Here is a 24,431-nt window from a genome sequence, read left to right as displayed (position 1 = left end):
AATACGGTAGAGCTAGCTCCTCAGACTGCTCTGAATACGGTAGAGCTAGCTCCTCAGACTGCTCTGACTACGGTAGAGCTAGCTCCTCATACTGCTCTGAATACGGTAGAGCTAGCTCCTCAGACTGCTCTGAATATGGTAGAGCTAGCTCCTCAGACTGCTCTGAATATGGTAGAGCTAACTCCTCAGACTGCTCTGAATACGGTAGAGCTAGCTCCTCAGACTGCTCTGAATACGGTAGAGCTAGCTCCTCATACTGCTCTGAATACGGTAGAGCTAGCTCCTCAGACTGCTCTGAATACGGTAGACCTAGCTCCTCAGACTGCTCTGAATACGGTAGAGCTAGCTCCTCAGACTGCTCTGAATATGGTAGAGCTAGCTCCTCAGACTGCTCTGAATATGGTAGAGCTAGCTCCTCAGACTGCTCTGAATACGGTAGAGCTAGCTCCTCATACTGCTCTGAATACGGTAGAGCTAGCTCCTCAGACTGCTCTGAATATGGTAGACCTAGCTCCTCAGACTGCTCTGAATACGGTAGACCTAGCTCCTCAGACTGCTCTGAATACGGTAGAGCTAGCTCCTCATACTGCTCTGAATACGGTAGAGCTAGCTCCTCAGACTGCTCTGAATATGGTAGAGCTAGCTCCTCAGACTGCTTTGAAAGCTATAAATCCTGTTGTGTAGCAGGAGTCTGTGTGTCTGTGTCTGCGTGTCCTCTTATCAGTCACCCTATCTGAGATAAGTCTATAAAATCCCACCAACAGCATGTGGCGCTCCCACCAAAACAGGACACTGTACTTACTGTACTTTGTACTTACTGTAACCGGCTGTAGACATCTGGTCTATGTGTGTATCATCTTTGTTAGTCGGCAACATATTGAATCAGTCCATTTTGTCTGTGGGTCTCTGTGTGTCTGTGGGTCTCTGTGGGTCTCTGTGTGTCTGTGGGTCTCTGTGTGTCTGTGGCCCCACTTCAACCCAATGCAAGATTTAAGACACTGACACACATATGCACACACACACACAGACACACACACACACACAGACACAGAGACACACACAACCTATGACTCCCTCTACAAATGGCACTCATCTTTAGAGCTGCATCTAGTTCTGTGACATTAATACGGTTAGATTCTAGTCCAATTAATTTCCCCAGACTGGGGGAGCCCACCAGCTGAGCAGCAGCCAAAATCGGCTTAATATTAGCCCCTAAAAAAAGAAGAAAATAATTCATGTCTCCCTCCTCTCTCCCCCTTCTCCCCTACTCTCCTTCCATCCTCCCCTACTCTATCCTCCCCTCCTCCCCTCTCCCCTCCTCTCTCCTCCCCTCCTCTCTCCTCCCATCCTCTCTCCTCCCATACTCCCCTCTCTACTCCCCTACTGCCCTCTCTACTCCCCTCCTGCCCTCTCCCCTCCTCTCTTACTCCCCTACTCCCCTCCTCTCTCCTCTCTCCTCCCCTACTCCCTACTCCCCTCTCTCTCCTCTCTCCTCCCCTACTCCCATCCTCTCTCCTCCCCTCCTCTCTTCTCTCCTCCCCTCCTCCTCTCCTCCCCTACTCCCCTCCTCTCTCCCTCCCCTACTCCCCTCCTCTCCCCTCCCCTACTCCCCTCCTCTCCCCTCCCCTCCCCCTCTACTCCTCCCCTCCTCTCTCCTCCTCCTCTACTCCCCTCCTCTACTCCCCTCCTCTACTCCCCTCCTCTACTCCCCTCCCCTACTCCCCTCATCTACTCCCCTCCTCTCTCCTCTCCTTCTCCCTCCTCTCTCCTCTCCTTCTCCCCTTCTCTCTCCTCTCCCCCTTCTCCCTACTCTCCTTCCATCCTCCCCTACTCTCTCCTCCCCTACTCCCTCTCCCCTCCTCTCTCCTCCTCTCTCTCCTCCCTTCTCTCCTCCCCTACTCCCCTCTCTACTCCCCTACTGCCCCTCTCTACTCCTCCCTCCTCCCCTCCTCTCTCCTCCCTCCTCCCCTCCTCTCTCCTCCCCTCCTCCTCCTCCTCTCTCCTCCCCTACTCCTCTCCTCCTCTCTCTCTCCCCTCCTCTACTCCCCTCCTCTACTCCCCTCCTCTACTCCCCTCCTCTCTCCCCTCCTCTCTCCTCTCCCTCCTCCTCCTCTCTCCTCCCCTCCTCTACTCCCCTTCTCTACTCCCCTCCTCTACTCCCCTCCTCCCCTCCTCTACTCCCCTCCTCCCCTCCTCTTTCCTCCCCCTCCTCTCCTCCTCTTTCCTCCCCTTCCTCTCCTCCTCTTTCCTCCCCTCTTTCCTCCCCTCTTTCCTCTCTCTCCTCTCCTCTCTCCTCCTCCCCTCAGCTCTCCTCTTCCCCTCAGCTCTCCTCTTCCCCCTCCTCTACTCCCCTCCTCTCTCCTCTCCTCTCTCTTCCCCCTCCTGTACTCCCCTCCTCCCCCTCCTCTCCTCCTCTCTCCTCCTCTCTCCTCCCCCTCCTCTCCTCCTCTCTCCTCCCCTCCTCTGTCCTCCCCTCCTCTTTCCTCCCCTCTTTCCTCTCTCTCCTCTCCTCTCTCCTCCTCCCCTCAGCTCTCCTCCTCCCCTCCTCTACTCCCCTCCTCTACTCCCCTCCTCTACTCCTCTCTCCTCCCCTCCTCCCCCTCCTCTCTCCTCCTCTTTCCTCCCCTCCTCTCTCCTCTCCTCTCCTCCCCTCCTCTCTCTCCTCTCCTCTCCTCCCCTATTCCCGTACCCTCCTCTCCTACTCCCCTACTCCCTTACCCTCCTCTCCTACTCCCCTACTCCCTTACCCTCCTCTCCTACTCCCCTACTCTCCTCTCCTACTCCCATACTCTCCTCTCCTACTCCCCTCCTCTCTCCTCTCCTTCTCCCCTCCTCTCTCCTCTCCTTCTCCCCTTCTCTCTCCTCTCCTTCTCCCCTTCTCTCTCCTCTCCCCTTCTCTCTCCTCTCCCCTTCTCCCCTACTCTCCTTCCATCCTCCCCTACTCTCCTCCCTCCCCTCTCCCCTCCTCCCTACTCCTCCCCTCCTCTCTTCTCTCCTCCCCTACTCCCTCTCTACTCCCCTACTCCCCTCTCTACTCCTCCTCCTCCCCTCCTCTCTCCTCTCTCCCTCCTCCTCTCTCCTCCCCCTCCCCTACTCCCCTCCTCTCTCCTCCCCTACTCCTCTCCTCTCTCCTCCCCTACTCCTCTCCTCTCTCCTCCCCTACTCCTCTACTCCCCTCCTCTACTCCCCTCCTCTACTCCCCTCTCTCCTCTCCTTCTCCCCCCTCTCTCCTCTCCTTCTCTCTCCTCTCCTTCTCCCCCCCTCTCTCCTCTCCTTCTCCCCTCATCTCTCATCTCCTACTCCCCTCATCTCTCATCTCCTACTCCCCTCATCTCTCATCTCCTACTCTCCTCCCCCTTCTCTACCCCCTCCCTTCCCCTCCTCCCCTCCTCTACTCCCCTCCTCCCCCCTCCTCCCCTCCTCCTCCCTTCTCCCCCTCCCCTTTCTCCCCTCCTCTTTCCTCCCCTCCTCTTTCCTCCCCTCCTCTTTCCTCCCCCTCCTCTCCTCCTCTTTCTCCCCTCTTTCCTCTCTCTCCTCTCCTCTCTCCTCCTCCCCTCAGCTCTCCTCCTCCCCTCAGCTCTCCTCCTCCCCCCTCCTCTACTCCCCTCCTCCCCTCCTCTACTCCCCTCCTCCCCCCTCCTCTCTCCTCTCCTACTCCCCTCCCTCTCCTCTCCTACTTCTCTCCTCCTCTACTCCCCTTCTCTACTCCCCTCCTCTTCTCCCCTCCTCCCCCTCCCCCTCCTCTCTCCTCCCCCTCCTCCCCTCCTCTTTCCTCCCCTCCTCTTTCATCCCCCTCCCCTCTTTCCTCCCCTCTTTCCTCTCCTCTCTCCTCCTCCTCTCTCCCCTCCTCTACTCCCCTCCTCCCCCTCCTCTACTCCCCTCCTCTCCCTCCTCTACTCCCCTCCTCTACTCCTCTGTCCTCCCCTCCTCCCCTCCTCTCTCCTCCTCTCCTCCCCCCTCCTCCCCTCCTCCCTCTTTCCTCCCCTCCTCCCCTCCTCCCTCCTCTTTCCTCCCCTCTCTCCCCTCCTCTCTCCTCCTCTTTCCTCCCCTCCTCTCCTCTCTCTCCTTCCTCTCTCCTCCCCTCTCTCCCCGTCCTCCTCTCCTCTCTCTCCCTTCCTCTCTCCTCCCCTCTCCCCTTCCTCCCTACTCCCCTTCTCCCCTCCTTTCTCCTCCCCTACTCCCCTTCTCCCCTCCTTTCTCTTCTCTTTCTCCCTTCTCCCCTCCTCTCTCCTCTCTTTCTCCCCTCCTCCCTTCTCCCTCCTCTCTCCTCTCTTTCTCCCCTCCTCCCCCTACTCCCCTTCTCCCCTACTCCCCTTCTCCCTCCTCTCTCCTCTCTTTCTCCCCTCCTCTCTACTCTCTTTCTCCCCTCCTCTCTCCTCTCCTTCTCCCCCTCTCTCCTCTCCTTCTCTCTCCTCTCCTTCTAAATAATAATAATATATGCCATTTAGCAGACGCTTTTATCCAAAGCGACTTACAGTCATGTGTGCATACATTCTACGTATGGGTGGTCCCGGGGATCGAACCCACTACCCTGGCGTTACAAGCGCCATGCTCTACCAACTGAGCTACAGAAGGACCCCTTCTCCCCCCTCTCTCCTCTCCTTCTCCCCCTCTCTCCTCTCCTTCTCCCCTCATCTCTCATCTCCTACTCCCCTCATCTCTCATCTCCTACTCCCCTCATACTCTCCTCTCCTACTCCCCTCATACTCTCTCTCCCTACTCTCCTCTCCTTCTCCTACTCCTCCTACTCTCCTCCCCTACTCTCCTCCTCTCTCCTCCCCTACTCTCCTCCTCTCTCCTCCTCTCTCCTCCCCTACTCTCCTCCTCTCTCCTCCTCTCTCCTCCCCCCTACTCTCCTCCTCTCTCCTCCCCTACTCTCCTCCCCTACTCCCCTCCCCCTCCCCCTACCCCCTCCTCCTCCTCTTCCTCCCCCTCCTCTCCTCCTCTTTCCTCCCCTCCTCTCCTCCTCTTTCCTCCCCTCCTCTCCTCCCCTCTTTCCTCCCCCTCCTCTCCCCTCAGTTCCTCCTCTCCTCAGCTCTCCTCCCCCTTTCCTCTACTCCTCTTTCCTCCCCTCAGCTCTCCTCCTCCTCCTCCCCTCTCCCCTCAGCTCCCTCCTCCCCTCAGCTCCCCTCCTCCCCTCCTCTACCCTCTCTCCCTCTCTCCTCCCCTCCTCCTCTCCTCTCCTACTTCTCTCCTCCCTCTCTCCTCCCCTCCTCTACTCCCCCCTACTCCTCCTCCTCCCCCCCTCTCCTCTTCCCCTCCCCCTCCCTCCCCTCCCCTCCCCTCCTCTTTCCTCCCCTCCTCCCCTCCTCTTTCCTCCCCTCCCCTCCTTTCCTCCCTCCCCCTCCTCTTCATCCCCTCCTCTTTCCTCCCTCTTCATCCCTCCTCTTTCCTCTCTCCTCCTCTCTCTCCTCTTCTCCTCTCCCTCTTCCTCCTCTTTCCTCTCTCCTCTTTCTTCCTCTCCTCTCCTCTCTCCCTCCTCCCCTCAGCTCTCCTCCTCCCCTCCTGTACTCCCCTCCCTCCCCTCCTCTACTCCCTCCTCCTCTCCCTCCTCTACTCCTCCTCCCCCTTCTCTACTCCCCTCCTCTACTCTCTGTCCTCCCTCCTCCCCCTCCTCTCTCCTCCCTCTTTCCTCCCCTCCTCTCTCTCTCTCCTCCCTCCTCCCCTACTCCCTCCTCCCGCCCTTCCTCTCCTCTCCTCCTCTCCCTTCCCTTCCTCCTCCTCCCCTCTCTCCCCTTCCTCTCTCCTCCCCTACTCCCCTCTCCTCCCCTACTCCCTTCTCCCTCTCCTCTCTCCCCTACTCCCCTTCTCCTCCTCTATCCTCTTTCTCCCTCCTCTCTACTCTCTTCTCCCCTCCTCTCTACTCTCTTTCTCCTCCTCTCTCCTCTCCTACTCCCCTCTCTCCTCTCCTTCTCCCCCCTCTCTCCTCTCTCTTCTCCCTCATCTCTCATCTCCTACTCCCCTCTCTCTCATCTCCTCCCCCATAATCTATCTCCCTCCTCATACTCCTCTCCTACCTCCTCTCTTCTCCTACTCCTCCTACTCTCCTCTACTCTCCTCCCCTCCTTTCTCTCCTCCCCTACTCTCCCCCTCTCTCCTCCTCTCTCCTCCCCTACTCTCCTCCTCTCTCCTCCCCTACTCCCTCCTCTTTCCTCCCCTCTCCCCTCCTCTACTCCCTCTCCTCTACTCCCCTCCTCCCCTCCTCCTCCCTCCTCTTTCCTCCCCCCTCCTCTCCTCCTACTCCTCCCCCTCCTCTCCTCCTCTTTCCTCCTCTCCTCTTTCCTCCTCTCCTCTTTCCTCCTCTCCTTTTCCTCCTCTCCTCTTTCCTCTCCTCCTTTTCCTCCTCTCCTCTTTCCTCCTCCTCTTTCCTCTCTCCCTCTCCTCTCTCTCCTCCCCTCTCTCCCCTCAGCTCTCCTCCTCCCCTCCTCTACTCCTCCTCCCTCCTCTCCTCCCCTCCTCCCCTCCTCTCCCTCTCCCCCCTCTCTCCTCTCTCTTCCTACTCTCCTCTCCTTCTCTCCCCTCCTCTCTCTCTCCTCTCTCCCCTCATCTCTCCCCCTCCCTCTCTCCTCCTCTCTCCTCCTCTTTCCTCTCCTCCTCCCTCCTCTCTCCTCTTTCCTCCTCTCCTCTTTCCTCCTCTCCTCTTTCCTCCTCTCCTCCTCTCTCCTCCCCTCTTTCCCTCCTTTCCCTCCCCTCAGCTCTCCTCCTCCCTCCCTCTACTCCCCTCCTCCCCCTCCTCTCCCCTCCTCCTCTCCTCCCCTCCCCCTCCTCTCTTCTCCCCTACTCCTCCTCTCTCTCCTCTCCTACCCCTCCTACTCTCCTCTCCTACTCCAAATATGTATGTAAATAATAATAAATAGTAAATAATGTAAATAAATGTAAGTAAAAATAAATAATAAATGACCTACCTCTCTCCCCTCCTCCTCTCTCCTCTCTCCTCCCCTCTCCCCCTCTCTCCTCCTCTCCTCCTCTCTCCCTCCCCTACTCCCTCCTCTCCTCCCTACTCCCCTCCTCTCTCCTCCCCTACTCCCCTCTTCTCCCCTCCTCTCTCCTCCCCTACTCCCTCCTCTCTTCTCCTCTCCCCTACTCTCCTCTCCCTCCCTCCTCTCCTCTCCCTCCTACTCTCCTCCTCTCCCCTCCCCCCTCCTCTCCCCTACTTCTCCCACTCCCTCCTCTCCCTATCCCCTACCCCCCTCTCCTACTCCCCTCACCCTCTAAATAATCCCCTCTAAAAAAATCTCCCCTAATGTAATAAATAATAAATATCCCCTGCTCCCCTCCCTCCTCCCTCTCCCCTCTCCCTGCTCCCCTGCTCCCCTCCTCTCCCCTCTCCCCTGCCCCCTCCTCTCTCACCCCCTCTGCTCCCCCTCCTCTCTCACGCCCCTACTCCCCTCCTCTCCCTCCCTCTCCTCCCCTACCCCTACCCTCTCTCACTCTAAATCCTCCTCCTCTCCCTACTCCCCTCCTCTCTCACCCCTCTCCCCTCCCCCTCCTCCCCTAAATGCTCCCCTCCTCTCACCTCCCTAAATCCTCCTCACTACCCTCCTATAAATGCATAATAAATAAATATAATAAATATCCCCTACTAAATCCTAAATCTCTAAATCCCCTACACCCCTCCTCCTCTCACTCCCCTACTCCCTCCTCCCTACTCTCCTCCTCCCCTCCTCCCTACTCCCCCTACTCCCCTCTCCCTCCTCCCTCTCTCTCTCCTCTCCTCTCTCTCCTCTCTCCTCTCCTCCTCTCCTCTCTCCTCTCCTACTCCCCCCCTCCCCTCCTCTCTCCTCCCCTACTCCTCTCTCTTTCCTCACCATCTATCCTTTCTCAATTCAGTTCAAGGGGCTTAATTGGCATGGAAAACATGTTTACATTGCCAAAGCAAGTGAGGTAGATAATATACAAAGTGAAATAAACAATAATTATGAACAGTAAATATTACACTCACAGAAGTTCCAAAAGAATAAAGACATTACCAATGTCATATTATGTTTATATATATATATACACAGTGTTGTAACGATGAACAAATGGTTAAAGTACAAAATGGAAAATAAATAAGCATAAATATGGGTTGTATTTACAATGGTGTTTGTTCTTCACTGGTTGCCCTTTTCTCGTGGCAACAGGTCACAAATCTTGCTGCTGTGATGGCACACTGTGGTATATTTCACCTGGTAGATATGAGAGTTGATCAAAATTGGGTTTGTTTTCAAACTCTTTGTTGATCTGTGTAATCTGAGGGAAATATGTGTTTCTAGAGAGGTCATACATTGGGCAGGAGAATATGAAGTGTAGCTCAGTTTCCACCTCATTTTGTTGGCAGTGTGAACATAACCTGTCTTCTCTTGAGAGCCATGTCTGCCTATGGCGGCCTTTCTCAATAGCAAGGCTATGCTCACAGTACATAGTCAAAGCTTTCCCTAATGTTGGGTCAGTCACAGTGGACAGGTATTCTGCCACAATGTACTCTCTGTTTAGGGCCAAATAACATTCCAGTTTGCTCCTACCTCCCTCTCTCACTCTCCCTTTTCCCTCTCCCTTCCTCTCCCTTCTTTCTCTCCCTTCTCCCTCTCCCCTCTCCCTCTCCTCTCTCCCTCTCCCTTCCTCTCTCCCCTCTCCCTTCCTCTCTCCCTCTCCCTTCCTCTCTCCCTTCCTCTCTCCCTCTCTCCCTTCCTTTCTCCCTCTGCCTTCCTTTCTCCCTCTCCCTTCCTCTCTCCTTCCTCTTCCTCTCCCCTTCCTCTTCCTCTCCCCCTCTCCCTCCTCTTCCTCTCCCCCCTCTTCCTCTCCCTCCTCTTCCTTTCCCTCCTCTTCCCTCTCCCTCCTCTCCCTCCTCTTCCCCTCCCTCCCTCCCTCTCCCCCTCCCTATGTCCCTCTCTCTCCCCATCCCTCCCCCTCTCTCCTCCTCCCTCCTCCTCCCCCCCTCCCTCCCTCCTCCCTCCCTCCCTCCCTAAAATCCCTCCCTCTCCCCTCTCCCCTCCCCCCCTCCCTCCCCCTCCCTCCCTCCCCTCCCTCCCTCCCCCCTCCCTCCCTCTCTCTCTCTCCTCCTCCCCTTCCCCTCTCTGTCTCTCCTCCCCTTCCCCTCTCTCTCTCTCTCCCCTTCCCCTCTCTCTCTCCCTCCTCCCCTTCCCCTCTCTCTCTCTCCCTCCCCCTTCCCCTCTCTCTCTCCCTCCTTCCCCTCTCTCTCTCCTCCCTTCCCCTCTCTCTCTCCCTCCCCTTCCCCTCTCTCTCCCTCCCCTTCCCCTCTCTCTCTCTCCCTCCCCTTCCCCTCTCTCTCTCTCCCTCCCTTCCCCTCTCTCTCTCTCCTCCCTTCCCCTCTCTCCTCCTCCTTCCCCCTCTCTCTCTCTCCCTCCCCTTCCCCCTCTCTCTCTCCCTCCCCCTTCCCCTCTCTCTCTCCCTCCCCTTCCCCTCCCTCCCCTTCCCCCCTCTCCCCCTCTCTCCCTTCCCCTCTCTCTCTCTATCTCTCCCCTTCCCCTCTCTCTCTCTATCTCTCCCCTTCCCCTCTCTCTCCCTTCCCTCTCTCTCTCTCTCTCTCTCTCTCTCTCTCCCCTTCTCTCCCCTTCCCCTCTCTCTCTCTCTCTCTCCTTCCTCCCTCTCTCTCTCTCTCTCTCTCTCTCTCTCTCTCTCTCTCTCTCTCTCTCTCTCTCTCTCCCTTCCCCCTCTCTCTCTCTCTCTCCTTCCTCTCTCTCTCTCTCTCTCTCTCTCTCCTCTCTCTCTCTCTCTCTCTCTCTCCTTCTCTCTCTTTCTCTCTCTCTCTCTCTCTCTCTCTCTCTCTCTCTCTCCTTCCCCTCTCCCTCCCTCCCTCCCTCTCTCCCTCTTTTCTCTCCTCCCCCCTCCCTACTGTCATGGGTACACACACGCACACACACTGTCATGGGTACACACACACACTGTCATGGGTACACACACGCACACACACTGTCATGGGTACACATACACACTGTCATGGGTACACACACGCACACACACTGTCATGGGTACACACACGCACACACACTGTCATGGGTACGCACACACACTGTCATGGGTACACACACACACTGTCATGGGTACACACACACACACACTGTCATGGGTACACACACACACACACTGTCATGGGTACACACACACACACTGTCATGGGTACACACACACACACACACACACTGTCATGGGTACACACACACACTGTCATGGGTACACACACACACACACATTGTCATAGGTACACACACACACACACTGTCATGAGTACACACACACTGTCATGAACACACACACATGGTCATGGGTACACACACACTGTCATGAACACACACACATGGTCATGGGTACACACACACTGTCATGGACACACACACACTGTCATGGACACACACACACTGTCATGGACACACACACACAGTTATGGGTACACACACACTGTCATGGACACACACACACTGTCATGGACACACACACACTGTCATGGACACACACACACTGTCATGGACACACACACACTGTCATGAACACACACACATGGTCATGGGTAGTCATGGACACACACACACTGTCATGGACACACACACACGGTCATGGGTACACACACACTGTCATGGACACACACACTAATAATCCCACACTGACGTACTCACACACATCAATGAGTGTCTGAAGGATGTCTGCACATAGATCACTCACACACTCTCACATACACAGTCTAACACACACACACACACACACACACACACACACACACACACACACACACACACACACACACACACACACACACACACACACACACAGCAATAACAGTGTCTGAAGGCCGTCTCCTGCCCTTGGCTACGAGGCGTTGCTGCTGTGATGGCACACTGTGGAATTCCACCCAGTAGATATGGGACTTTATCAAAATTGGGTTTGTTTTCAAATTCTTTGTTGATCTGTGTAATCTGAGGGAAATATGTGTCTCTAATACAGTCATACATTGGGCAGGAGGTTAGGAAGGTATTCTGCCACTATGTACTCTCTGTTTAAGGCCAAATAACATTCCAGTTTGCTCCTCCCTCCCTCCTACCTCTTGCTCTCCCCCTTCTCCCTCTCCCTTCCTCTCCCCCTTCTCCCTCTCCCCCTTCTCCCTCTCCCTTCCTCTCTCCCTCTCCCTTCCTCTCTCCCTCTCCCTTCCTCTCCCCCTTCTCCCTCTCCCCTTCTCCCTCTCCCTTCCTCTCCCCCTTCTCCCTCTCCTTCCTCTCCCCCTTCTCCCTCTCCCTTCCTCTCTCCCCTCTCCTTCCCTCCCCCTTCTCCCTCTCCCTTCCTCTCCCCATTCTCCCTCTCCCTTCCCCTCTCCCTTCCTCTTTCCCTCTCCCCCTTCCTCTTTCCCTCTCCCTTCCTCTCCCCCTTCTCCCTCTCCCTTCCTCTCCTTCCTCTTCCTCTCCCCCTCTCCCTCCCTCCCTCCCTCCCTCCCCCTCTCTCCCTCCTCTTCCCCCCTCTCCCTCCCCTTCCCCTCTCTATCCCTCCCCTTCCCCTCTCTCTCTCCCTCCCCTTCCCCCCTCTCTCTCCTTTATCCCTCTCCCTTCCTCTCTCCCTTGATCTCTCCCTTCCTCTCTCCCTTGATCTCTCCCTTCCTCTCTCCCTTGCTCTCTCCCTTCCTCTCTCCCTTCCTCTCTCCCTTGCTCTCTCCCTTGCTCTCTCCCTTCCTCTCTCCCTTCCTCTCTCCCTTGCTCTCTCCCTTCCTCTCTCCCTTCCTCTCTCCCTTGCTCTCTCCCTTCACCCTCTCCCTTCCTCTCTCCCTTCACCCTCTCCCTTCCTCTCTCCCTTCCTCTCTCATTCTCCCTCTCCCTTCCTCTCTCCCTTGCTCTCTCCCTTCTCCCTCTCCCTTTCTCTCTCCCTTCCTCTCTCCCTTCTTCCTCTCTCCCTTCTCCTTCTCCCTTCCTCTCTCCCTTCTCCCTCTCCCTTCCTCTCTCCCTTCCTCTCTCCCTTCCTCTCCTTCCCCCTCCTCCCTCTCCTTCCCCTTCCTCCCCCCTCTCCTTCCCCTTCCTCCCCCTCTCCTTCCCCTTCCTCCCCCTCTCCTTCCCCTTCCTCCCCTCCTCTCCTTCCCCTTCCTCCCCTCCTCTCCTTCCCCTTCCTCCCCTCCTCTCCTTCCCCTTCCTCCCCCCCTCTCCTTCCCCTTCCTCCCCCCCTCTCCTTCCCCTTCCTCCCCCTCTCCTTCCCCCTTCCTTCCCCTTCCTCCCCCTTCCCCCCTTCCTCTCCCCTCTCCTTCCCCCTCTCCTTCCCCTTCCTCTCCCCTCTCCTTCCCCCTCTCCTTCCCCTTCCTCCCCCTCTCCTTCCCCTTCCCCCCCTCTCCTTCCCCTTCCTCTCCCCTCTCCTTCCCCTTCCTCTCCCCTCTCCTTCCCCTTCCTCTCCCCTCTCCTTCCCCTTCCTCTCCCCTCTCCCTCCCCCCTTCTCTCCCTCTCCCCCTCTCCTTCCCCTTCCTCCCCCCTCTCCTTCCCCTTCCTCCCCCTCTCATTCCCCTTCCTCCCCCTCTCCTTCCCCCTTCCTTCCCCTTCCTCCCCCTCTCCTTCCCCTTCCTCTCCCCTCTCCTTCCCCCTCTCCTTCCCCTTCCTCCCCCTCTCCTTCCCCTTCCTCCCCCCTCTCCTTCCCCTTCCTCTCCCCTCTCCTTCCCCTTCCTCCCCCCTCTCCTTCCCTTCCTTCCCCTCTCCTTCCCCTCCTCCCCCTCTCCTTCCCCTTCCTCCCCCTCTCCTTCCCCTTCCTCCCCCCTCTCCTTCCCCTTCCTCTCTTCCTCTCCCCCTCTCCTTCCCCTTCCTCCCCCTCTCCTTCCCCTTCCTCTCCCCTCTCCTTCCCCTTCCTCTCCCCTCTCCTTCCCCTTCCTCTCCCCTCTCCTTCCCCTTCCTCTCCCCTCTCCTTCCCCTTCCTCTCCCCTCTCCTTCCCCTTCCTCTCCCTCTCCCCCCCTCTCCTTCCCCTTCCTCTCCCCTCTCCTTCCCCTTCCTCCCCCTCTCCTTCCCCTTCCTCTCCCCTCTCCTTCCCCCTCTCCCCCTCTCCTTCCCCTTCCTCCCCCCTCTCCTTCCCCTTCCTCCCCCTTCCCCCCTTCCTCCCCCCCTCTCCTTCCCCTTCCTCTCCCCTCTCCTTCCCCTTCCTCTCCCCTCTCCTTCCCCCTTCCTTCCCCTCCCCCCCTCTCCTTCCCCTTCCTCTCCCCTCTCCTTCCCCCTCTCCTTCCCCTTCCTCTCCCCTCCCCTTCCCCTTCGTCTCCCCTCTCCCTCCCCCTTCTCTCCCTCTCCCTTCTCCCTCTCCCCCTCTCCTTCCCCTTCCTCTCCCCCTCCCCCTCTCCTTCCCCTTCCTCTCCCTCCCTCCTCCCTCCCTCCAACCTCCCTTCCCTTCTCTCCCTCCCCTTCCCCCTCTCTCTCTCCCCTCCTCTCTCTCCCTCCCCTTCCCCTCTCTCTCCCTCCCCTTCCCCCTCTCTCTCTCTCCCCCTTCCCCTCTCTCTCTCTCCCCCTTCCCTCTCTCTCTCTCCTTCCCTCCCCCTCTCTCTCTCTCTCTCCCCCTCCCCTCTCTCTCTCTCTCTCTCTCTCTCTCTCTCTCTCTCTCTCTCTCTCTCTCTCCTCCCCCCTCTCTCTCTCTCCTCTCTCTCTCCTCCTCCCTCCCCTTCCCCCCTCTCTCTCTCTCCCTCCCCTTCCCCTCTCTCTCTCTCTCCCTCCCCTTCCCCTCTCTCTCTCTCTTTCCCTCCCCCTCTCTCTCCCTCCCTCCTTCTCTCTTTTCTCTCCTCCCCCGCCCTACACATACTGTCCGGGGTACACACACACTGTCATGGGTACACACACACACTGTCATGGGTACACACACACACACACACTGTCATGGTTACATACACACACTGTCATGGGTACACACACACACTGTCATGGGTACACACACACACACTGTCATGGGTACATACACACACTGTCATGGGTACATACACACACTGTCATGGGTACACACACACACTGTCATGGGTACACACACACACACTGTCATGGACACACACACACAGTTATGGGTACACACACTAATAATCACACACTGACGTACTCACACACATCAATGAGTGTCTGAAGGATGTCTGCACACAGTTTGTCCTGCACATAGATCACTCACACACTCTCACAGACACAGTCTAACACACACACACACACACACACACACACACACACACACACACACACACACACACACACACACACACACACACACACACACACACAGCAATAACAGTGTCTGAAGGCCGTCTCCTGCCCTTGGCTACGAGGCGTTCTCTGACCTAGCACTGTTAGTCACATCACACACAAAATATAGGACCCCCTTTCTTCCCCTCATTCTCTCTCTCAACCTCTGGCCAATCTCTTCTCCTCTTCTCTCGCTCTCTCCCTGCATCTCTCTCTCTCTCCCTGCATCTCTGTCTCTGCCATGCTCTCTCTCTCTGCCATGCTCTCTTTCTCTTTGCCTGCCTCTCTCTCTCTCTGCCATGCTCTCCCTCTCTGCCATGCTCTCTCTCTTGGCCTGCCTCTCTCTCTTTGCCTGCCTCTCTCTCTGCCTCTCAATTCAATTCAATTCAATTCAAGGGCTTTATTGGCATGGGAAACATGTGTTAACATTGCCAAAGCAAGTGAGGTAGACAACATACAAAGTGAATATATAAAGTGAAAAACAACAAAAATTAACAGTAAACATTACACATACAACAGTTTCAAAACAGTAAAGACATTACAAATGTCATATTATATATATATATATATATATATACATACATATATATATATATATATATACACACATACACATATACATACATATATATATATATATACATATATATATATATATATATATATATATACATATACATATATACACAACGTACAAATAATTAAAGGACACAAGATAAAATAAATAAGCATAAATATGGGTTGTATTTACAATGGTGTTTGTTCTTCACTGGTTGCCCTTTTCTCGTGGCAACAGGTCACAAATCTTGCTGCTGTGATGGCACACTGTGGAATTTCACCCAGTAGGTATGGGAGTTTTTCAAAATTGGATATGTTTTCGAATTCTTTGTGGATCTGTGTGATCTGGGGGAAATATGTCTCTCTAATATGGTCATACATTGGGCAGGAGGTTAGGAAGTGCAGCTCAGTTTCCACCTCATTTTGTGGGCAGTGAGCACATAGCCTGTCTTCTCTTGAGAGCCATGTCTGCCTACGGCGGCCTTTCTCAATAGCAAGGCTATGCTCTCTCTCTCTCTCTCTCTCTCTCTCTCTCTCTGTCTCTCTCTCTCTCTGCCTCTCTCTCTCTGCCTCTCTCTCTCTGACTTTCTCTGCCTCTCTCTCTCTCTCTGCCTCTCTCTCTCTCTTCTCTCTGCCTGCCTCTCTACCTGCCTCTCTCTGCCAGCCTCTCTCTCTGCCTGCCTGCCCCTCTCTCTCTATCTCTGACTCCTCTCTCTCTCTCTCTCTGGCTCCTCTCTTTCTGAAGGAGGGAGGACAAGAAGGCAAGACTTGAGTGCTCAACTTTCCCAAGCCTTCTGCATCACTTTAGGTTATAAATCATGTAGCGACACTCACAAGAAGCAAAATACATTTAGGTCCTCTTTTTGTCCTTTATTATTCAAACTGTGGCTTGTTATACCTGATCTGAGGCCTGTGGTATCTAGAGGGAGGATTTTTCTGAACTCCCATATCTACTGGGTGAAATACCACAGTGTACAATCACAGCAGCAAGATTCACAACCAGTGAAGAACAAACATTGTAAATACAACCCATATTTTTTCTCTTCCCTTTTGTACTTGAACTATTTTCACATTGTTATAACACTGTACAGTAAATAGCCATAATATGGCATTTGAGATATGTCTATTCCTTTGAAACCTGTGATTGTCATGTTTACTTTTTATTGTTTATTTCACTTCTGTTTATCTATTTCACTTGCTTTGGCAATGTTTCCAATGCCGAAAAGCCCTTTGAATTGAATTGATATGAGACCTATGATATCTAGAAGAGAGAGATGTGAGGCCTGTGTTACCAAGAGAGAGAGATGTGAGGCCTGTGTTATCTAGAGGAGAGAGATATGTAAGGCTTGTGTTATCTAGAGGAGAGAGAGAGAGATGTGAGGCCTGTGTTATCTAGAGGAGAGAGATGTGAGGCCTGTGTTATCTAGAGAGAGAGATATGTGAGGCTTGTGCTATCTAGAGGAGAGAGAGAGAGATGTGAGGCCTGTGTTATCTAGAGGAGAGAGATGTGAGGCCTGTGTTATCTAGAGGAGAGAGATATGTGAGGCTTGTGCTATCTAGAGGAGAGAGAGAGAGATGTGAGGCCTGTGTTATCTAGAGGAGAGAGAGATGTGAGGCTTGTGTTATCTAGAGGAGAGAGAGATGTGAGGCTTGTGTTATCTAGGGGAGAGAGAGATGTGAGGCCTGTGTTACCAAGAGAGAGAGATGTGAGGCTTGTGTTATCTAGAGGAGAGAGAGATGTGAGGCTTGTGTTATCTAGAGGAGAGAGAGAGAGATGTGAGGCCTGTGTTATCTAGAGGAGAGAGATGTGAGGCCTGTGTTATCTAGAGAGAGAGATGTGAGGCCTGTGTTATCTAGAGAGAGAGATGTGAGGCCTGTGTTATCTAGAGGAGAGAGAGATGTGAGGCCTGTGTTATCTAGAGGAGAGAGAGATGTGAGGCCTGTGTTATCTAGAGGAGAGAGATATGTGAGGCCTGTGTTATCTAGAGGAGAGAGATGTGAGGCCTGTGTTATCTAGAGAGAGAGAGATGTGAGGCCTGTGTTATCTAGAGGAGAGAGAGATGTGAGGCCTGTGTTATCTAGAGGAGAGAGAGATGTGAGGCCTGTGTTATCTAGAGAGAGAGAGATGTGAGGCCTGTGTTATCTAGAGAGAGAGAGATGTGAGGCCTGTGTTATCTAGAGAGAGATGTGAGGCCTGTGTTATCTAGAGGAGAGAGATATGAGGCCTGTGTTATCTAGAGAGAGAGATGTGAGGCCTGTGTTATCTAGAGAGAGAGAGAGATGTGAGGCCTGTGTTATCTAGAGGAGAGAGAGATGTGAGGCCTGTGTTATCTAGAGGAGAGAGAGATGTGAGGCCTGTGTTATCTAGAGAGAGAGATGTGAGGCCTGTGTTATCTAGAGGAGAGAGAGATGAGAGGCCTGTGTTATCTAGAGGAGAGAGAGATGTGAGGCCTGTGTTATCTAGAGAGAGAGAGATGTGAGGCCTGTGTTATCTAGAGGAGAGAGATATGAGGCCTGTGTTATCTAGAGAGAGAGATGTGAGACCTGTGTTATCTAGAGAGAGAGATGTGAGGCCTGTGTTATCTAGAGAGAGAGAGATGTGAGGCCTGTGTTACCAAGAGAGAGAGATGTGAGGCTTGTGTTATCTAGAGGAGAGAGAGAGATGTGAGGCCTGTGTTATCTAGAGAGAGAGAGATGTGAGGCCTGTGTTATCTAGAGAGAGAGAGATGTGAGGCCTGTGTTACCAAGAGAGAGAGATGTGAGGCTTGTGTTATCTAGAGGAGAGAGAGAGATGTGAGGCCTGTGTTATCTAGAGGAGAGAGAGAGATGTGAGGCTTGTGTTATCTAGAGGAGAGAGAGAGAGATGTGAGGCCTGTGTTATCTAGAGGAGAGAGAGAGATGTGAGGCCTGTGTTATCTAGAGGAGAGAGAGAGATGTGAGGCTTGTGTTATCTAGAGGAGAGAGAGAGATGTGAGGCCTGTGTTATCTAGAGAGAGAGAGATGTGAGGCCTGTGTTATCTAGAGGAGAGAGAGAGATGTGAGGCTTGTGTTATCTAGAGAGAGAGAGATGTGAGGCCTGTGTTATCTAGAGAGCGATGTGAGGCGTGTGTTATCTAGAGGAGAGAGAGAGATGTGAGGCCTGTGTTATCTAGAGGAGAGAGAGAGATGTGAGGCTTGTGTTATCTAGAGGAGAGAGAGATGTGAGGCCTGTGTTATCTAGAGGAGAGAGAGAGAGATGTGAGGCCTGTGTTATCTAGAGGAGAGAGAGAGATGTGAGGCTTGTGTTATCTAGAGGAGAGAGAGAGATGTGAGGCCTGTGTTATCTAGAGAGAGAGATGTGAGGCCTGTGTTATCTAGAGGAGAGAGAGAGATGTGAGGCTTGTGTTATCTAGAGGAGAGAGAGAGATGTGAGGCCTGTGTTATCTAGAGAGAGAGAGATGTGGGGCCTGTGTTATCTAGAGGAGAGAGAGAGATGTGAGGCTTGTGTTATCTAGAGGAGCGAGAGATGTGAGGCTTGTGTTATCTAGAGGAGAGAGAGAGAGATGTGAGGCCTGTGTTATCTAGAGGAGAGAGAGAAATGTGAGGCCTGTGTTATCTAGAGGAGAGAGAGAAATGTGAGGCCTGTGTTATCTAGAGGAGAGAGATATGAGGCCTGTGTTATCTAGAGAGAGAGCGATGTGAGGCGTGTGTTATCTAGAGGAGAGAGAGAGATGTGAGGCCTGTGTTATCTAGAGGAGAGAGATGTGAGGCCTGTGTTATCTAGAGGAGAGAGATGTGAGGCTTGTGTTATCTAGAGGAGAGAGAGAGATGTGAGGCCTGTGTTATCTAGAGAGAGAGATGTGAGGCCTGTGTTATCTAGAGAGAGAGATGTGAGGCCTGTGTTATCTAGAGGAGAGAGATGTGAGGCTTGTGTTATCTAGAGGAGAGAGAGAGATGTGAGGCCTGTGTTATCTAGAGGAGAGAGAGAGATGTGAGGCCTGTGTTATTTAGAGGAGAGAGAGAGATGTGAGGCCTGTGTTATCTAGAGAGAGAGATGTGAGGCCTGTGTTATCTAGAGAGAGAGATGTGAGGCCTGTGTTATCTAGAGGAGAGAGAGATGTGAGGCCTGTGTTATTTAGAGGAGAGAGAGAGATGTGAGGATTGTGTTATCTAGAGGAGAGGAGTAAATAATTTGGAGAAAGAGGAAGTAGTTATCTTGGAAGAGCTCAGCGATCATTGGATGAATAATGTGAGTCTCTTTTCTTTTGGCTGTTGTCTGGTTGGATGGATGTTCACTTCACAACATGTTATTTTGTTGTCTTGCCACTGACAGCCAGACTGGAGCTAGGTGCCAGACTTCACTAATCCTTGTTGATAACAAGCATAACATGATGCATACCCATGACATGATGCAGCCACCACAATGCTTGAAAATATGAAAAGTGTGGCTCTGTGATGTGTTGTTGGACTTAGGTTCGCCCCAAAAGTAATGCTCTCTATTCAGGACCTGAAGTTAGATTTTTTGCCACATTTTTAGCAGTTTAACTTCAGTGCCTTACTGTAAACAGGATGTGATTATTGTAGATGTGACAGTACTGTCGCTAGCTAGCTGCTGCCAGACCAGAGCTCTTGTAGATGTGACAGTACTGTAGCTAGCTAGCTGCTGCCAGACCAGAGCTCTTGTAGATGTGACAGTACTGTAGCTAGCTAGCTGCTGCCAGACCAGAGCTCTTGTAGATGTGACAGTACTGTAGCTAGCTAGCTGCTGCCAGACCAGAGCTCTTGTAGATGTGACAGTACTGTAGCTAGCTAGCTGCTGCCAGACCAGAGCTCTTGTAGATGTAACAGTACTGTAGCTCGCTAGATGCTGCAAGACCAGAGCACTTGTAGACGTGACAGTACTGTAGCTAGCTAGCTGCTGCCAGACCAGAGCTCTTGTAGATGTGACAGTACTGTAGCTAGCTAGCTGCTGCCAGACCAGAGCTCTTGTAGATGTGACAGTACTGTAGCTAGCTAGCCGCTGCCAGACCAGACCTCTTGTAGATGTGACAGTACTGTAGCTAGCTAGCTGCTGCCAGACCAGAGCTCTTGTAGATGTGACAGTACTGTAGCTAGCTAGCTGCTGCCAGACCAGAGCTCTTGTAGATGTGACAGTACTGTAGCTAGCTAGCCGCTGCCAGACCAGAGCTCTTGTAGATGTGACAGTACTGTAGCTAGCTAGCTGCTGCCAGACCAGAGCTCTTGTAGATGTGACAGTACTGTAGCTAGCTAGCTGCTGCCAGACCAGAGCTCTGTTGTATCTTCTTGGATGGGGATGCTCTACCACCTAACCAACTCAGGGTATGATAGGCCTAGACTGTACTCTGTACTAGTCACTAACAGTGTGCTCAAACAACCTGTAAGGGTTATGAATTATTACAGTGCACTTCTGATACGTACATATTTGTTTAAGTACAAACTCTGTTGAAGTGAATTACGTCATTTCAACCCGTTTTGATCAGTTATGTCATGCTGAAGTTTTCTATACTTGATTTATTTATGTAAGTATGCTCTTTCCTCTGTTTCCTCAGGTTTTTCTCCATCTGTCCCAGCCATGAAACAGCTGAGTGGACTATAGACCCCCTCTTGGCCTAGAGAACAGCAGAACTCCATCACACACTAAGGTAATGATGCATGTGGCCGTTCGACACTAGCAGACAGCTACTGTACAGGGGCGATTCCACTTCGGCATTACGACAAAATATTTTTGGTATCCCAAAAATTGTTCTGGGAATTCTCACTTCATTTAAAAATCATGATGGATGTGGCCCTTTTAGACCTGTATCTGCATCCTGACGATCTGTGAACCGTACATGTTACAGACAACATCTAGTCATTATACTGTAAGACCCTATGATGTGTGAGCCGTACATGTTACAGACAACATCTAGTCATTATACTGTAAGACCCTATGATGTGTGAGCCGTACATGATACAGACAACATCTTGGTGTCATTCATTGTGATTCATGTTGGAGCCCTAATGGTTGGTGTGTTGGAGCCCCTAATGGTTGGCGTGTTGGAGCCCTAATGGTTGGCATGTTGGAGCCCTAATGGGTTGTGAGTTGGAGCCCCTAATGGTTGGTATGTTTAGCCCTAATGGTTGGTGTGTTGGAGCCCTAATGGTTGGCGTGTTGGAGCCCCTAATGGTTGGTGTGTTGGAGCCCCTAATTGTTGGCGTGTTGGAGCCCCTAATGGCTGGTGTGTTGATCCCTAATGGTTGGTGTGTTGATCCCTAATGGTTGGTGTGTTGATCCCTAATGTCTGTTGTGTTGAGCCCTAATGGTTGGTGTGTTGAGCCCTAATGGTTGGTGTGTTGATCCCTAATGGTTGGTGTGTTGATCCCTAATGGCTGTTGTGTTGATCCCTAATGGCTGTTGTGTTGAGCCCTAATGGTTGGTGTGTTGAGCCCTAATGGTTGGTGTGTTGAGCCCTAATGGTTGGTGTGTTGAGCCCTAATGGCTGTTGTTGAGCCCTAATGGTTGGTGTGTTGAGCCCTAATGGTTGGTGTGTTGAGCCCTAATGGTTGGTGTGTTGAGCCCTAATGGCTGGTGTGTTGAGCCCTAATGGCTGTTGTGTTGAGCCCTAATGGTTGGTGTGTTGAGCCCTAATGGTTGGTGTGTTGAGCCCTAATGGCTGTTGTGTTGATCCCTAATGGCTGTTGTGTTGAGCCCTAATGGTTGGTGTGTTGAGCCCTAATGGTTGGTGTGTTGAGCCCTAATGGCTGTTGTTGAGCCCTAATGGTTGGTGTGTTGAGCCCTAATGGTTGGTGTGTTGAGCCCTAATGGCTGGTGTGTTGAGCCCTAATGGCTGTGTGTTGAGCCCTAATGGTTGGTGTGTTGAGCCCTAATGGTTGGTGTGTTGAGCCCTAATGGCTGTTGTGTTGATCCCTAATGGTTGGTGTGTTGAGCCCTAATGGCTGTTGTGTTGAGCCCTAATGGTTGGTGTGTTGAGCCCTAATGGCTGTTGTGTTGAGCCCTAATGGTTGGTAGTGGTTGCTCCTTTCTTGCTGCTCTACATACTCAAGCCGGCATGATGATGCTGCTGCTGCCTTTGTAGAGCAATCGCTCAGAATTAAACTTCACTGGGAGAAGAGAAGCACATACACACAGAACGCCAGGAGCAAAGCTGGCTGTTGAGTCATACAGCAGAGAGAGCTCAGAGAGTTGGGGAGCCCATAGCCAAGGCTGAGGGGGCAATGTTTTTGGTAGGGTGTAGTTTTCAGAGGGAGGGAGGGCCGAGTTTTCAGAGGGAGGGAGGGCCGGGTTTTTCGCATGGAAGGATGGAGAGAGGGCCGGGTTTTCACATGGAAGGATGGAGAGAAAACTGGGTTTTCACATGGGTGGATGGAGAGAGGGCTGGGTTTTCACATGGATGGATGGAGAGAGGGCCGGGTTTTCACATGGATGGATGGAGGGAGGGCTGGGTTTTCACATGGATGGATGGAGAGAGGGCCGGGTTTTCACATGGATGGATGGAGAGAGGGCCGGGTTTTCACATGGATGGATGGAGAGAGGGCCGGGTTTTCACATGGATGGATGGAGGGAGGGCTGGGTTTTCACATGGATGGATGGAGGGAGGGCTGGGTTTTCACATGGATGGATGGAGAGAGGGCCGGGTTTTCACATGGATGGATGGAGAGAGGGCCGGGTTTTCACATGGATGGATGGAGAGAGGGCCGGGTTTTCACATGGATGGATGGAGAGAGGGCCGGGTTTTCACATGGATGGATGGAGGGAGGGCTGGGTTTTCACATGGATGGATGGAGAGAGGGCCGGGTTTTCACATGGATGGATGGAGAGAGGGCTGGGTTTTCACATGGATGGATGGAGAGAGAACTGGGTTTTCACATGGATGGATGGAGAGAGAACTGGGTTTTCACATGGATGGATGGAGAGAGAACTGGGTTTTCACATGGGTGGATGGAGAGAGGGCCGGGTTTTCACATGGATGGATGGAGAGAGGGCCGGGTTTTCGCATGGATGGATGGAGGGAGGGCCGGGTTTTCGCATGGATGGATGGAGGGAGGGCCGGGTTTTACTGTAGGAGGGATGGATGGGTTTTACTGTAGGAGGGAAGGCTGGGTTTTACTGTAGGAGGGAAGTATGTGTTTTACTGTAGGAGGGAAGGCTGGGTTTTACTGTAGGAGGGAAGGCTGGGTTTTACTGTAGGAGGGAAGGCTGGGTTTTACTGTAGGAGGGAAGGCTGGGTTTTACTGTAAGAGGGAAGTATGGGTTTTACTGTAGGAGGGAAGTATGGGTTTTACTGTAGGAGGGAAGTATGGGTTTTACTGTAGGAGGGAAGGCTGGGTTTTACTGTAGGAGGGAAGGCTGGGTTTTACTGTAGGAGGGAAGGCTGGGTTTTACTGTAGGAGGGAAGGCTGGGTTTTACTGTAGGAGGGAAGTATGGGTTTTACTGTAGGAGGGAAGTATGGGTTTTACTGTAGGAGGGAAGTATGGGTTTTACTGTAGGAGGGAAGGCTGGGTTTTACTGTAGGAGGGAGGGCTAGGTTTTACTGTAGGAGGGAAGTATGGGTTTTACTGTAGGAGGGAAGTATGGGTTTTACTGTAGGAGGGAAGTATGGGTTTTACTGTAGGAGGGAAGTATGGGTTTTACTGTAGGAGGGAAGGCTGGGTTTTACTGTAGGAGGGAAGGCTGGGTTTTACTGTAGGAGGGAAGTATGGGTTTTACTGTAGGAGGGAAGTATGGGTTTTACTGTAGGAGGGAAGTATGGGTTTTACTGTAGGAGGGAAGGCTGGGTTTTACTGTAGGAGGGAAGGCTGGGTTTTACTGTAGGAGGGAAGGCTGGGTTTTACTGTAGGAGGGAAGTATGGGTTTTACTGTAGGAGGGAAGTATGGGTTTTACTGTAGGAGGGAAGTATGGGTTTTACTGTAGGAGGGAAGGCTGGGTTTTACTGTAGGAGGGAAGGCTGGGTTTTACTGTAGGAGGGAAGTATGGGTTTTACTGTAGGAGGGAAGTATGGGTTTTACTGTAGGAGGGAAGTATGGGTTTTACTGTAGGAGGGAAGTATGGGTTTTACTGTAGGAGGGAAGTATGGGTTTTACTGATGGAGGGAAGGCTGGGTTTTACTGATGGAGGGAGGGCTGGGTTTTACTGTAGGAGGGAGGGCTGGGTTTTACTGTAGGAGGGAGGGCTGGGTGTTACTGTAGGAGGGAAGGCTGGGTTTTACTGTAGGAGGGAAGGCTGGGTTTTACTGTAGGAGGGAAGGCTGGGTTTTACTGTAGGAGGGAGGGCTGGGTTTTACTGTAGGAGGGAGGGCTGGGTTTTACTGTAGGAGGGAAGGCTGGGTTTTACTGTAGGAGGGAAGGCTGGGTTTTACTGTAGGAGGGGGGGCTGGGTTTTACTGTAGGAGGGAGGGCTGGGTTTTACTGTAGGAGGGAGGGCTGGGTTTTACTGTAGGAGGGAGGGCTGGGTTTTACTGTAGGAGGGAGGGCTGGGTTTTCAGATGGATGGAGGGAGGGCTGGGATTTCAGATGGATGGAGGGAGGGCTGGGTTTTACTGGAGGAGGGAGGGCTGGGTTTTACTGTAGGAGGGAGGGCTGGGATTTCAGATGGATGGAGGGAGGGCTGGGTTTTCAGATGGATGGAGGGAGGGCTGGGTTTTAGTGTTGGAGTGTGAGGGAGGGGGTTACCGAAGGGAAGAGGGGGTGGTTGATTCCGAACTCTACTGTATGTGT

The 24,431-nt window shown here is 53.1% G+C and overlaps 1 protein-coding gene across 2 annotated transcripts in view; it reads left to right on the top strand.

The window, feature by feature from the left end:
* The window catches only part of LOC118371984 (serine/threonine-protein kinase TAO3-like), a 151,809-nt gene that overhangs the window by 47,179 nt on the left and 80,199 nt on the right, over positions 1–24,431 (top strand). For both annotated transcript variants that reach the window (XM_052479222.1, XM_052479223.1), the window contains exon 2: positions 20,265–20,357. The gene's annotated coding sequence lies outside the window, so the exon portion shown is untranslated. The remainder of the gene's footprint in view (positions 1–20,264; positions 20,358–24,431) is intronic.

This window comes from Oncorhynchus keta, chromosome 25, assembly GCF_023373465.1.
Source record: "Oncorhynchus keta strain PuntledgeMale-10-30-2019 chromosome 25, Oket_V2, whole genome shotgun sequence".
NCBI lineage: Eukaryota > Metazoa > Chordata > Actinopteri > Salmoniformes > Salmonidae > Oncorhynchus > Oncorhynchus keta.
Note: the sequence above shows the minus strand (reverse complement) of the source record. Positions and strands in the feature narration are given on the sequence as shown.